At 39.6% G+C, this 14,865-nt stretch overlaps 2 long non-coding RNA genes across 6 annotated transcripts in view; one reads left to right on the top strand and one right to left on the bottom strand.

Moving 5' to 3' along the window:
* Positions 1-4,791, top strand: part of LOC310714004 — a 338,331-nt gene extending 333,540 nt beyond the window's left edge. For all 5 annotated transcript variants that reach the window (XR_014529498.1, XR_014529499.1, XR_014529500.1 and 2 more), the window contains one exon: positions 1,563-4,791. This is a non-coding gene — a long non-coding RNA (uncharacterized lncRNA). The remainder of the gene's footprint in view (positions 1-1,562) is intronic.
* Positions 4,792-5,843: 1,052 nt separating this feature from the next.
* LOC310714012 lies at positions 5,844-8,076 on the bottom strand. Its single transcript, XR_014529514.1, has 2 exons — positions 6,554-8,076; positions 5,844-6,055 (listed from the first exon to the last, which is right to left on the bottom strand). It is a non-coding gene; the product is annotated as an uncharacterized lncRNA (long non-coding RNA).
* Between the last annotated feature and the right edge of the window lie 6,789 nt (positions 8,077-14,865).

Raw genomic sequence — 14,865 nt, 5'->3', positions numbered from 1 at the left:
CAGAAGTCGGTCTCCTTTATTCCAGCTATATAATCCAGTCAAGAACTTTCATCTACAGTGCTCCTAAATACACCATTATAACACTATTAATATTTCTTATTTTTATAGATCCATCTCTTGTTTTTATCTTGGGGTATCCAAAACAAAAGACACTTAGAGAGCCTGCCCCCCTTCAGAACGTGCCCAAGATAAGCTCATCTAATTGCTTGCATTTTCAGCACAGCTGTGTGCAATTAGGCTCACTTCAAGATCCCTAACCATTTAACGTCTCTCTCCACCCATTTTCACAATATGGCATAAGCGTCCACAGTGAAAGCTGAAAGCTTTCCATCTTTATTCCATATAATTATTGCTCTTGAATGCTGCTTCTTTCTATGAGAAAATTCTACATTTCTATTGAAGTATTGTAGTTCAGTACTACTGCCAAATACTGTGAGATGCCCATAATGGAATAAGATTCTCCCCATTGCCCCACAAAGCAAAACAAATACCCGCCTTGCTTTAGCCATAGAGTCTGCTAAAACAATGGCATATCATTGGAGTCTTTGAAATTTCAGCAGTTTTATGCATGGAGCATGGAGCCTACATACAACAGCTTGGGAACTGTGGAATCTATAGCAGGCCTCTCTTATAATACACCCACATACATAAACACACATCATTCCATAAACCTCCCAACCACTATACTCCTCTGGTATTTGGGTTAAATTATGCTTCCACTGGCACACTGGTTTATTTTCAGTTGTTTGAAGCATTTATTCACTTAGCATTATTTGCCATGTCAGTGCTCATTTCCATGTTCCTTAATATGCAGTGTGAAGGCTTTTGACATCTTATAAGGAGGAGATTTGCAATTTTTATGCATTTTCCCCTGGCGAAAAAAGGAGACTACTGATTGTTAAAGCATCATTTTACTCGCCACCATCTACCACACATGTCAAATGACATTATTTCTGAATTACCCACAACTCCTTATTTATCCATTGGATTCCATTTATGAAATGCTTCCCATAAAATATCAGGAAGCAATTTCACAGTAAATCGCCAACTATATATATATATATATATATATATATATATATATATATATCCAATTCCATATAGAAAAACAAAAACAATTCCGTATGTAAGAAACATTTCAAATCCAGCACAGATGCAGACACAGTTCTTTAAGTGCAGAAAGATCTCCACTTATAAGACTTGTTGAAAAAGAAAGGACTTCAGTAGGTGCCGAAAAGACAAGAGAGATGGCCTTTGTCTGATATGTTAAGAGAAGGAGTTCAATTCCTGTATGATATGGAACAGATGAGATGATACTCATAAGAGCCCCTCTTCTGCACAGCACAGTGATTGGGTATATAAGGGATGGAACAATCTTTCAGATATCCTGGGTCCCAAGCTTTATAGGGCTTGGCACTGGCAAACAAAGAGCTTGAACTTGGCTCAGCAACTAAGTGGCAGCCAGAGGCAACTTCTAACGGCAGCAGATAATCTATAAATACGCTGTGAGTATATATATATTTCCTGATGGTTATTGCTTTGTTTCTCTCATTGCTTTTCAGAGGATGGATGACTGACAGAGAAGTGGGAAGGATGGTCCATGGCCCACCAACTGCCCAGCCATTGCTCACTGTCAAAATCTCTTCCCAGGAGGGGAAGGAAAATGGGCTACCTCTCACAAGCCTATGCAACAACAAGCTCCTTTCTTCTCTTTCTTCTCTCGCCTCACACACCTTCACATCAGAAGTGGCCGTTCCATCCTCAAGTGTGTTGAATGTTCCCATGGTCAACATTTCACCTTTAATGGTTTAGCAGGCCCATCTTGTGTGGAGGTAACAGGATTAATCTGCCATGAACCTCCAGAGAAGCCTCATCGTGAGAATCCCACACCTTTGCAAGGTTGTACTCCCCACCCCCAGTGATAACAATACTTAACAAGGCTTAGTATATTTCCATAAAATAAATTGTAAGGTATCATCAACAATAATCCAGAAAAAGAAAACATACCCAAACGACACATGAAGTTACACCAAAAAACACATAAGGAAGAAAAGAGGCTCATACTTCCATGTTCCAATATGTTATAACTATACTAAATTTCTCAACAAATCCATTGTCTGCTTGACTACCTTTTCTGTGTCTGTTATTTTTAACATACATGTCATGTATATGCTAGATCCTCAGTAGTAATCCCATTCCTGCACAATTATACTTGCATCAACTTCCAAGAAATCACTTCCCATAGTATTTTGCTGAGCCTCTGGAAAGCTCTGAACAGCTTTTGATTTGAAAAGTTTTTCCTATTTCTACTGTATATACTGTTTCTATAGCTATTCAAATTCCAATCCACCTTACAATGGGCTATGAACAATGGGGAGCACATTTTTAGTCTCCTTTCTCATTAGACCCTCTAGGTTATTTAATTCATTCCTGCATCATGACCGAATCTTCTATACTAGAGTCATCTGAAGGCATGAACTCTCTTTGTACTGCAGATTAGAAGGAATGCTGTTTGTATCTCAGTGACAGCTGTGAACAGGCAATGTTTCAGTCCTAGTGTAGCTGTGGAAGCCAAAGAACAGCTGAAAGGACTTTCAGGATTTTGGTGCCACAACTTGCCACCTGTCTTTGCTTCAAGACCAGTGTTTGTAATGAATGTGCTCATTTCAACAAAGTTAACTGAACTATTTTTTTACAAAATCTCTGAACTACACCTGAAAGAAGTTTCCATAATAAAGTATTGGTGAGTTAAGTGCATTTATAGGGCATCTGATGGCTCCATCTCCTTGCTTCAACTCCTCATGTTGGCAGAACCCCCAGCCTGACCAGACTCACTAGAAATTCTCCGAAGTGCCTGATCTGATTATTTGAACTTCCTAGGAAACTCTCCAATGTGCGGTGTGAATGTGACCTCAGTCTGATGTGTGTTAATCTACTGTGACTACCCCTGGAATGATGCTAACTGCTGAGGTTCTGCTGAATAAGTCCCTGGCCCTCGGAAAACAATGTAATTTTAATGCAGAATTCAGTCCTCTTTTATTCCCTTGTATTTGCAATGTTTAATTCCCCCACCCCATTTTTTGTTTTGTCTTCCTAAATGTAAGGTGAACACATTGTATTTTCTCTGAATTGAAAGTCAGGAACTTATTTTGCCTTTCCTAAAGATGACAGTTTCGAAGGAACAATGCTTAGAATTCCTAGAGAATTTATTAGGTTTCCTGCAACTTTGCCAATGGACTATTTGCTAAGTTCAAAGCATGTTGTTGACTCTCCCATAAGCATGTAGTCTGGTAGTGCTGCTGAAAAGTCAGTGTGGACTGACAATAACTTTAAAAATTCATCTGCTGCAAGCTCAAAGGCTGAGCCCTGTGAATAGGCCCTTATTTTTATGGCCACCACTGAGTTTATTAAGCAAAGCTATCTGACAGGGTCTCTCTCCCCTCACTAGAGAGCCATTCTGAATGCTGAAACACTTCATCAGGTCTAATATGCTGAGTATTTTCTGCAATTGCAACTCAGCTTCATTTTTGTGTGTGCCCTATTTGTTGGGAAAGATCGCAGTGAGGATATTCAATGAATTAGGATTCTAATGCAAAGGATTTCTTTGTGGGCTTCTGCTGGGAAGCGAGCAAGTAAATTGCATGACAGAATTGAGACTTATAAATTTGTAATAGGTCTCACACTGTGCAGGTGCCTGAGCAAAAGAAAGTATATCTAGAAAAGAACAGGCACATTCAATGCACAGGGAACAACTGTCTGCCCTGCTTCTGACCTTTCCTAGCTGTCTGGTTAAGAAGGTGGCTTGGAAACTGGTGAATCTCATCTTCCTAGTTCAAATAATAATGCATGATAATCAGTAGGAAGAACAGGAAAAAGGGAAGAGGAAAAAATAGTCAAGGAAGTTAAAACTTTATCCCTCCTTCTGCTACATTCCAGTTAATGCCATGTGCTAACCAAGTCCTCATTTATGGAACTTCAGTGCTTTATTTCTGAAGCTAATCAAGAAGCTACCTTCTAACTTTTGGTTTTGCAACCATTTCCCTAAGAACTCTGGTCAGAATTCCAGTTCTTCAGAAATCTCTCCATGGTCTAGGTTTCTCAGGCACAGAATCATTGATTGGACTTGATTCACTAAAACTTGCCCACATATATATTTTACCAAATTTTCTTGGAAGGACCCTGTGCAGGGTGGATGTTAAATGGCAACTTCAGAGAGAATTTTACTAGCCTGGCTGTGTGTGCATGTTTACTTTTAACATATCTCACAAAAACATCCTCAGCTTGCCTTTGCATGCTTCAATCTACCCCCCCCCCTTAAAATGTTTAGTTTTCTCGTTTATGGGAGTTCCCAGCACATACATTGCCTGAACAAAAGGGGGAGCTGGAAAATATTCCCTATTTCCAAGTGAATTTTGTGCTAAATGGATTTAACTTATATCTGTGATGTAAATTGTTTGTTTCTGTTCACTTACTACCCTGAGACTTTCCCCTTCAACTCAGCCTTTGGAAGCCTAGATTGAATTCCAGCATGGGTGGCATAAATTTTCACTGAAACATCCTCCATGGAAAGTTGTCAGTCCCTGTTTCAAATATGGCAGTTCTGGGCTTATCTACCTTGTCAGAGCTCGAAAGGGACCAGTTTGTTCCCTTTTTCTTCCCTACCTTGCTGTTACCTCATTTAGAAACCCATTTTTTGTCACTCCCATCGCATCATTACTTTCCTGTTGGCAAGCAGTCTTTACTGTGGTTGTTATGGGGAACGGGAAAAAGAAACCAAAATATATATTATTATTTTTTTAAAAAAACAACTTTCCTAAAGCAGCTCTCTTACCTGTCACATCTGAATTTCATTAGTGTTGACAGAAAAGCATGATGGTTCTTAATTGAAGATTCACACCTGTGGTATGACAGCAGCTGCTTCTTTTTTCAGGCTACCTTCAGGCTTCTCCTCAGCTTGCTGCTGTTCTGAAGATTGGTATTTATTGGGAGAGAAGCATTTATTTAATAAAAAGGCTTTTCAAGGCAATGCTCATTTTCAAGGTGCACAAGCTTTCTCTTATTTATTGTGTGAACCTCTTCATATAAACCTTAAACACATTCAACTAAAGCAGAAGAAAGAGCCTCTGGGCCATTTCAAGAGGCCTCAATTTCCCCTCACGACACCCTTCAATGTTGCTTCACAGCCCAGAGATGACTTAAGCTTTCTTCACCTGTTCCATTACTCACAGTTGGTTCACCAGTGGTTGCAGTAGCGCAGAACTGATATCCTAGACTGATTTTGAATCAAACGCTTCTTGAAAGACACTGCTTCTTCTTTTTTTTACAAGTACTTTAAAAAATATATATCCAAGAGCAGGACTATGAAACTCTTTGCTGTCTTCTACAGAAGTTTGCAATTGTACCATTGGTAAGGGGTTGCTATGCAATATGTATATATGTTTGAAATTTGTATACCGTCTTTCATCTGAAGATCACGGGACAGTTCACAATATGATTTCTAATTTACCCTGTTTGTTCAGAAGCAGCTTCTACTGTAATTCCCCCCCCCCAATGTACTCTCCTTCCATCTGTGACTCAGGAAACACCATGACGGGAAATGAGGTCGCCATCGGGGGTAGCAACAGAACTGACGATTCACTGTGCTAGAGAAGAAACTAAAAATGTTTAAAAAATTAGCTTCTTTTTCTGTTAGATTCACAAAATGTTTGGAGGTATGTGTCCCCCCCCAGAAAAAAACCAGTGCTGTAAACTACGGGACATACCTTCAGACAAATGTTTTTAGGACTGGTGTGAAAAGTAAGAATAATTTCAAGACTGTCGTTTCAACAGCAGTCATACTGATATTGCTTGGAAATGGACAGAACATATACACATGTATCTTTTCATTTATTCACTATGGGTTTTATATTGTGGTGTTTTTCCATGGTTCAGCAGGATATTAGAATGTTTGCTTTCTGTTGGTTTGATTTATAGAAGGACTGCTTAATGCTATTTTGGTAAATAATGCCATGTTTCCTTTAGAGAAGATGAATATAGCCTGTTGCTAAATTAAGGGCTTGCTATTACATGGAGCAGCATCTTAAAAAGCAGAGACATAACCTTGCCAACAAAGGTCCGTATAGTAAAAGCTATGGTTTTCCCAGTAGTGATGTATGGAAGTGAAAGCTGGACCATAAAGAAGGCTGATTGATGCTTTTGAATTATGGTGCTGGAGGAGACTCTTGAGAGTCCCATGGACTGCAAGAAGATCAAACCTATCCATTCTTAAGGAAATCAGCCCTGAGTGCTCACTGGAAGGACAGATCCTGAAGCTGAGGCTCCAATACTTTGGCCACCTTATGAGAAGAGAAGACTCCCTGGAAAAGACCCTAATGTTGGGAAAGATTGAGGGCACAAGGAGAAGGGGACGACAGAGTACGAGATGGTTGGATAGTGTTCTCGAAGCTACCAGCATGAGTTTGAGCAGACTGCGGGAGGCAGTGGAAGACAGAAGTGCCTGGCGTGCTCTGGTCCATGGGGTCACATAGAGTCGGACACGACTAAACGACTAAACAACAACATTACATGGAGATCTTTCATATGGCCACAGGAAAGCTGCTTAGCAAGCACCTGGATGAGAAATGTTAGGTCAGGAGATGGGCCTCCAGCACTCAATATTAAAAATACAGGGCCGTTCTGACATTTTTTAATGTACCAAGGAGTATCTGTGCCTCTTACCTGCATTTATACATTCGCTAATATGAATGAATTAAATGGGTTTGTTCCAATGTGAGCTGAATAGTAGTTTGAACTTTCTACAGACTGAATAGTTACCATTAAAAAATGTAGCCAGCGAATTGTTCATATATATTATATTCAGACTTGATTTCACAGCGTTATCATGTATTATTTAGCAAAAGTAGAAAAGAGAGAGAGTGCACAAGAGAAAGTAAAGGAGAGGGGAACGTTGTACTAGCTGAGAGAGTGTGAAAAAAGGTAAATAAATAGATAAATGATACTGTAATTAACCCAGAAGTAGGAAGGAATAAAAGTCACTTTTAACAAGAGGGAAATGCGAGATTATATGTGCCTGAAATTATCAGAATTTGAAAGCCACTGTGAATGTTGATGCCTGCTAAGCATTTCAACGTGTCTTAGCAATTTCTCAGATCCACTGATTACTATGCTTATGAAGACACTCTCCTCTTTAATCCTGGGCATTTTAAGAGCATACATCCATATTCCCAGCTGCGTGCAGTGCAGTCCAGATACTACAGCAGTAATGCTCATTAAATACGCATTAAAGAGAGTCTGATGCACAATAAGGTATCTGTGCAGACAAGCTTAAAGGATATATGCTATTTCTTTCCATTTGGAGCATTTTAGACTTCCTCACAACCTGATCCCGCCCCCCATCTCTATCCCAGGCCAATGCTTTTGGGAGAGTTAAGGTTAAGATTTTAAACCAGAGAAAGAGACTGATCTACACTCTAGGAGTTTTAGCAGTTTCATAAGTCCACATGGTTTGTTCATTAAGCCATAGCTTTGATGTGTGATAACATTTTTTTTAAAAAAAATGAGCTGGATTGCATGCTCTGAGCACATGTCAGCTTAGCCTCAGGAATTTCAAAGCTCAGAACAATGAGACTAGTGTAAAACCACTGTAGTACATCATTTGCCAGCTAGTACAGCTATAAAATTCTTTTTTGTCATTGTAAAATCTCATTTGATGTTTCATTTCATGAAGAAAAAACGGTGTGTGGCGCAGCGCTAAGGTACTAAAGTAGCATTGACATCTGTGAAATCTCTCTGAAGGTAACAGTGGTATGCATCCTATTTCTTCTCCTTTGGGTGATGCAGCTAAAGAGAATTGATCTCACAAGCTCAAGCTTGCTAAAACAGATGATTTTGCAGTGACCTTCAGATAAAATTATTTTACTGAAAATGCATTTTTCACAAATATTTCCTCTGGATCTCTGGCTAACAATGGGATAGTCAAGTTTCAGATCTAGGACAGTGTGACATCTTTGCTGCAAACATCAGTAAAAAGCCTATTTGCAATACCTAAACAAGAAACACAACACTGGCATACAAAGTAGGGGCAGGTTTTCTCAAAATGGATCAAAATAGAATATTAGCAGCTTCGTACACACACCATGACCTGTAAACGTAGCTTATGTTGTACAGGATGTGGTTTGTTGGAGGGAGCTAAAACATGAGTCCAAATGGGGATGACACACAAAGTTGAACCATGGCTTAATGCAGCAGTAGCTGCAGGACTGCAGAAGGGGAAAAATGGCCACAGACGACTTTCCAGGAGCCTGCACTTTTGCTAATTCACACTAAGTCATGATTTGGCTTAGCGTTCTGTGTGAACTGGACCATTGTGAGAGAACGCAGATGTTTAAAAGTCAGAAGTAAAATGTGTTCCTCTTGCACTGATCAGATTGGCAATGGGACTGTTTATATGGCTGAGCCGTAAATCGGCTATTTCTTAAATCCATCTGTTACGTGGATAAACAACTACACTGGCGAGAACTGTTCTTCATTTTCAACCTTCATACTGAGGACAAATAGGATGAGAGAGATTCAAAAGGTGCTTTTTAATGTCTGAAGTAATTTTTCTTAGAGGTGGATGGCAGAATACAAAGATCCACAAACAAAGCCGTGATTTTTATCAGCCAATTAAAATAAAAGATGCACTGTCAACCATTTCGGATTTTTCTATAACAAAACATCTGCCATGTAGGTTTTTTTTGCTGTTAAAGAGAACGTGGCATATAATCATGCATGATTAAAAACAGAGCTGATTCAAAAATACAGAAAATGACATGTACATATCATGGTACCATTTCAGAGTCCAGGTGAGAAGGCCCCCTGTTTGATAGCTTCTTCAAATCCATATGTCCCTACATATAGGAGGGTCTTAGTCTTAACCTCCTTGCTGATGTACTGGCTAAGCATTAAGAAATTGTTTTTTGTCTGGGAGCATTCAACATGTCACTCTTGCCCAGGAATGGGAGAGGAATGCACAAACAGGATTTTTTATTACTATTATTATTATTACTATTATTATTATTATTGCTGCATTTTCTTCTGTGGTGAATTTGTTATCAATATAGCACCACATTTCTGAAGTTTCTGATCACCACAAGTAAGGTACATTATCTACACAGGCAACTTAGTCCACAGATCCTTTAAAAATGTTAGCCCACTCATTCGGCAAAATAGCCTTCAATGCTGCTATCATTAGAGGTTCAGATATGCTCCTCCACATTAAAATAGGGAGTTGCGGGTCCATACTGAGTGTCATGGGCCCATTGGCTCCATAAGGATTTGGCATGGTTTGGCAGCCCCAGGTAAACCATGCCTGGGGGCTGCAAGGTGGGTGGCCAGGTTTGGAGGAAGGAGGTCTCCCCCTTGTGACTCTAGAAGTCAGAGAGAAGGAAGCAGATCTGTTGGTTCTCTTCCCCACCCCTTCTGTGGAGTCCAGAGCCTCACTATCAGGGTGGAGGAAGCACCTTGACCCGCCAGAGGGAGGGGCTTCTTTTGATTAGTTTGGCTTTTATTGTATTTTATGTCGAAAACTCTCTATAGAAATTGATATGAAAAAAACCTGAATCTTCACCTAGAATAATAGAATCTTAGAGTTTGAAGGGATCCTGAGGGCCATCCAGTCCAACCTCCTCTGATGCAGGAATCCCAACTAAACCATCCATGACAGATGACCACCCAACATCTGTTTGGAAACCTCCAAGGAAGGAGAGTCCACCACCTTCCGAGGGAGTCTGTTCCACTGCCAAACAGCTCTTACTGTCAGAAAGTTCTTCCTGATGTTTCTTATACCTTCTGGGCATTGTGCTTGTTGCTGACCCTGTACTGCTGTTAGCCTGTATAAAGCTCATCTTTACTTTCAAGCAAGAGTTGCTCACATTGCCTTTTGGGATAAGAGCATGGCGCAGGATAGTCCTGTTCTCGGTAGTCCTCTCTCTGGTTATATGCATTTAGAGAAGGTGAGGCATAGCTCCATGAAGATCCTGACGTCCATAAATAGACCTGCTCTGCACAAGGCAGCTTCCTAATTGCTGCAACAACCTCTTCCCCATCTGAGGCTAACCCCTTCCTTCTCTTCTACTGTCCAAATTTACATTGAAAGCATCCTCGGACAGAGTGGTTTTATTTTCCATTTACTTAGGTTTCACTATAAAACATCACACACAGAGATGGTCACAGCAACAGTAGCTGTAATATGTTTTTGGCTTTGGATAATTGTAATGGTTCAAGAGAAGCCTGAGGCATTGTTTTGGGTTTGGTTCTGGGTTTCGAGAGCCACAAATCTAGGAGTGCAGGCAGAGGGGAGACGGGAAGGACTACTCCTGTTTGATGTTTACAGGATGTGAATTGTGAAACATCTCTTGGGAGCACAACTAATGTAGGCAACGTTTCATGTATTGCTCTCATACCACAAGAGCCACAGAATCTAAAGTGAATGAAAGACAATCGTTTCTAAGCATCTACTCAGACACAAGCCCTGTTGGAAATGTCATGATGCAAATGTCTTCTTCTTTTATATATACTTGTACTAAAAAGTTGGGTTAATCCACAATGGGCATACCTCTCTTTAAAAATCAACAAAAAGATATTTATTTTGTTGTTAAAACTACCCCATTTTAAAAATCAGGAATGCAGAAATGTTCTGAACATTATTAGTGTTTTTGCAACTAAGTGTTAAATCCAATAGTTTTGATTTTTTTTAAAAAAAGAAAGATCCCTAAGCTCTGCTGCTAATTAATGTTATCAAGACATAGCAGGATTATGCTGCCTCCTTTTTATCTCTGCATGATGAGTAGCTTCAAATATCCTCCCTTTTCCCATTAACAGTTGGATGTCATTTGAAAACGAAGCAGCAGCAGTAGCAGCAGCCAGCTCTTCTCGACAGAACTGTTGCAGCCCTCCCTCTGGGGGCTGATGTAAAATGAAATGTGTGCTCTGCGTATTTAAGCATAGATTTTATGTAATCATAAATTTTTCCACATGGATGGAAAGGCTGCAAATTAGCTGGGAGAGCAGATTCCTGGATGTGCAATCAGGAGTTAAGGAGTCAGGAAAACCTTTGAATTTTTATTTTTTTAAAAAACCCTTATTTGTACTGATAGCATTATGACATTACCCCATCCTCCTAAAATTGATGTCATTGGGTATGTTGCTGTACTCCTCGAAAGATTCCATCAACGGTGTCTCCAAATTTTTTTACACATCACTTGGGAAGACAGGCGAACTAATATCAGTGTACTGGAAGAAGCAAAGATCACAAGTGTTGAAGCAATGATTCTTCAACGCCAACTTCATTGGACTGGTCATGTTGTGTGGATGCCTGATGATTGTCTTCCAAAGCAACTACACTATTCCAAACTTAAAAATGGAACGTGTAATGCTGGTGGTTAAAGACTGTCTCAAGGCAAATCTTAAAAAATGTAGTATAAACACTGAAAACTGGGAAACACTGGCCTGCGAGCGCTCCAGTTGGAAAACAGCCTTTACCAAAGGTGTCATGGGCTTTGAAGAGACTCAAACCCAGGATGCAAGGGAGAAACGTGCTAGGAGGAAGGAATGCTTGGCAAATTCACACTGTGATCAACTCCGGCCTGGAAACCTCTGTTCCCACTATGGAAGGATGTGTGGGTCCATTATTGGCCTCAACAGTCACTTATGGACTCATTGTTGAAACCATGTTTATGGAAGACAATCTTACTCTGCTACAAGCAATCGCAGAAGAAGAAGAAGATATGGGCATTTGACTTCCTTGCACAGTACATGTTCACTATTATTAAAAAAAGGGGGGGGGAGTTGTCCTCGAAACCAAATGATAATCTTTTTTGGCTCATCTTGAAGATGTGAATGGATTAATAGATGGATTAAGTTTGGGGGGTCACTTAGAGAACTTTGAAGGAAGGCTTTAGTATGTTTTCTGAGACCAGGGCTGTGAGGATCTAACATCTCACTTTAGAATGATCCACCTCTTCTCTTGCTGAATCTGTAAGTTTCCTTCCTCATAATCAGTGTCCATTACTTAGATGTCTCACCTAGATATTTCCTTTGTAGAGTGCTCCTATTCTGTCTACAATGAAGCACCGCAAATGATACACACCACGTGAGCAGCTATCGTTCAAGTGTTTTCACACATGCTAAAACATACGCATCTTGAGTAATGATGAATGAACTCCCCTTGACTCTCTTTGACCACGTCTCTTTTTTTTCTTTTTCTTTTTTTGCAATCTTTCTTGTGATCGCTTAAAACAAACCACAATCTTGCATTCACAAGGAAAGGTCACAATTTACAATTATAGCACTTACATTACAAACTTTTATATCAGGGATGGGTAACCTTTGCCATCACCCCTGAAATTCCATCATCCCTGACCATTGGTCATGCTGTCTGGGGCTGATGGAGACAGTGTCTAGCAATATTGGATTGGCCACAAGTTCCCCATTTCTACTTTGTATAAATGTGTGTTGACAATATTCCACTTCCCCAGCAATGTTTATTGTAACCCCCTCCCATAATAATAATAATAATAATAATAATAATAATAATAATAATAATAAATTTTAGCAGAAAGATGCATGGAATGAGCCCATTCCAAACTGGGATTTTAATTTGTACTAAGGTAGGATTTCCTTTAATATCGTTTGTGTGTATCATTTAAAATTATTTTAATATACTGTGACATGTCTGCCTCATCACCACATGAATAGGATTACCGGTCTGGAAACTGCATAATACATGATGGCAGAATCCCTGTACAGAGGCTGGTGTATAAACGCAGAAGCGTACCAAAGCTGAATCCATTTATTATGGCCATGATTACTGGGAATAATGGGAGTTGTAGTCAAAACCACCAGGAGGCCAACAGGATGCTGAAGGATAGTCAAGTAAGTCTCTGACCTAATTGAGCCAATGGCTCTATGAAAATATGCACTATTCAAATGTGATTTAACTGGATAACACAGTAATAGAAGTTTTTCAAATAATTTTTATGATTCAACAGGAAGGTCGGTTAGTTGTGGCTGAGAAAAGCATTGCATTGTATTTGTTAAATAATTTGCAGTAAACACACGTCTTAATTACATCAGAGGCTTAAGCAGATTTGTAAAGCCATTTAAAAAATCAATAGTTAGCTTTTAGGTGATGAATTAATTAATGGAGTGTAAATGTTGAAAGTCCACTTTGGCTGGCATGCGGTCTGACTTTTCATATCATCACTAAGCAGTAAAATTTTAATGTTAATAGCAGTTACAAAAATAGGTCAATTTTTGCCTGGCACAAAGAGACTAAGTGTAGTATACAATGACATTCTGTCGAAAGGGAACATCTTTTTTTGCAGCAAATCTAATATTGAGGTCACTGGAAGACTTGACTGAACAGGGATTAACCAAAGGTTTTGGGGTTTTTGTTTTGTTTTGAAAGATAACATGATTAATTAAATTAGCTGCCAATTAGCTGAAGTGTAAGAAGAGGCACTAAAAACAATGAAATGGTTCACAATAATTATCCATGACAATATTGGTTTCAAATGCTTTCTTCTGTATTATTTCCTGATTTTATTTGTGGCTCAGCACATCTCTGTTTCAAGACAGATCTGGAAGCCAGGATTCCAAAAATATCAGAAGAAAGGCTGTTCTTTTGCCATTTCTGGAACATGCAGAAGGTGCACTTGTCCTTCTGAGCTTGCATTAGGTTTGTAGTTAATTCTGTGGATGGATGCAGTTGGGATTTGTCTGTAAAACCAGCTAAGTATCTGAAGAAGTTTCAACCAAACATAAAGACTACCTGTCTTTAATACAGTTGAATATAAGTGATTTGACCCCTGTGATTAGTATATACAAAACTATATGGTCATAATTAATTGCCAAACACTCCAGCCTTCTGCGCCTTAATCCTACAACAGTTATTTGTGTGTTTTGGGCAGACAAGAAATTGTGTGATTTAAATATGCTCTCATGAATGGAGGCAAATAGTTCTTTTCTTAAATAGGCACACCACCCAGTGGCCAGCTCCCCTCTTTCTTGGGAACATGTCTATAAGCAAATTGTATAATACATTGGTTGGTTAGGCAGGCGGCTCAAGAACATTTTCTGAAGGTCACAGTAGATGGGATGGTAAGCAGCCATATTTTATAAGTGTGGTATTTATTTGTGTGGTATTTTGGAGTGAAAAGGAGTGAAAGGAGTGAAAAGGCTCAATGGGCAAACTGAACGTTCGTTGCAACCATCACTTCATGGTCCTGTAGCCTGGTCTTCCTGTTTCCCCCTCAAGAGATTTTCTCCAACTGATATAATTTCTTGTAATGGAACAGGGCTGAAGAGAAAAGCACTGATGGGACAGAGGCAGGCTGCAGGGAGCTAAACCATGGGCTGGGGTGGATGAGTACCACCCTCATCCATGCTCTTTGTGTTGTGGAAAAATCTTACCTCCCCCACTTCAAATGGATCTGCTGCTTTGTCATTCATGCCTTGGGTTCCAGGATCCTGACTGTCACAAAACTCATTTACAGTATTCAGGTGTTTCGTGGCTAGATACTGTGTGCAACCATATGAGTTGCATGGAAGAAAGTAAATGTAGATCTCTGGTATGTGGTGATAAACAGAGAGGCAGGGAGGGGGGTGATTCTTCTCCCTCTTTTCCATAATGGCACAACAAAATAATGCATCTGCTTAGAATAAGAAGATCTTAGTAAACACAAGCTTCAGAATATTTTGAGCAGGACCTTTAACTGCAACAAAGTATCTGAGAACTCATTTGATTCATGCTTCTAAATAAAAGTAGAGGTAATTAGCCGGATACTAATGAATAAATCTATGGAACCTGTTTCTAGCGGCTGCCCG

Source organism: Podarcis liolepis, assembly GCF_965112155.1.
Source record: "Podarcis liolepis genome assembly, chromosome: 8".
Lineage (NCBI taxonomy): Eukaryota > Metazoa > Chordata > Lepidosauria > Squamata > Lacertidae > Podarcis > Podarcis liolepis.
This window is presented reverse-complemented; position numbering and strand designations above follow the sequence as displayed.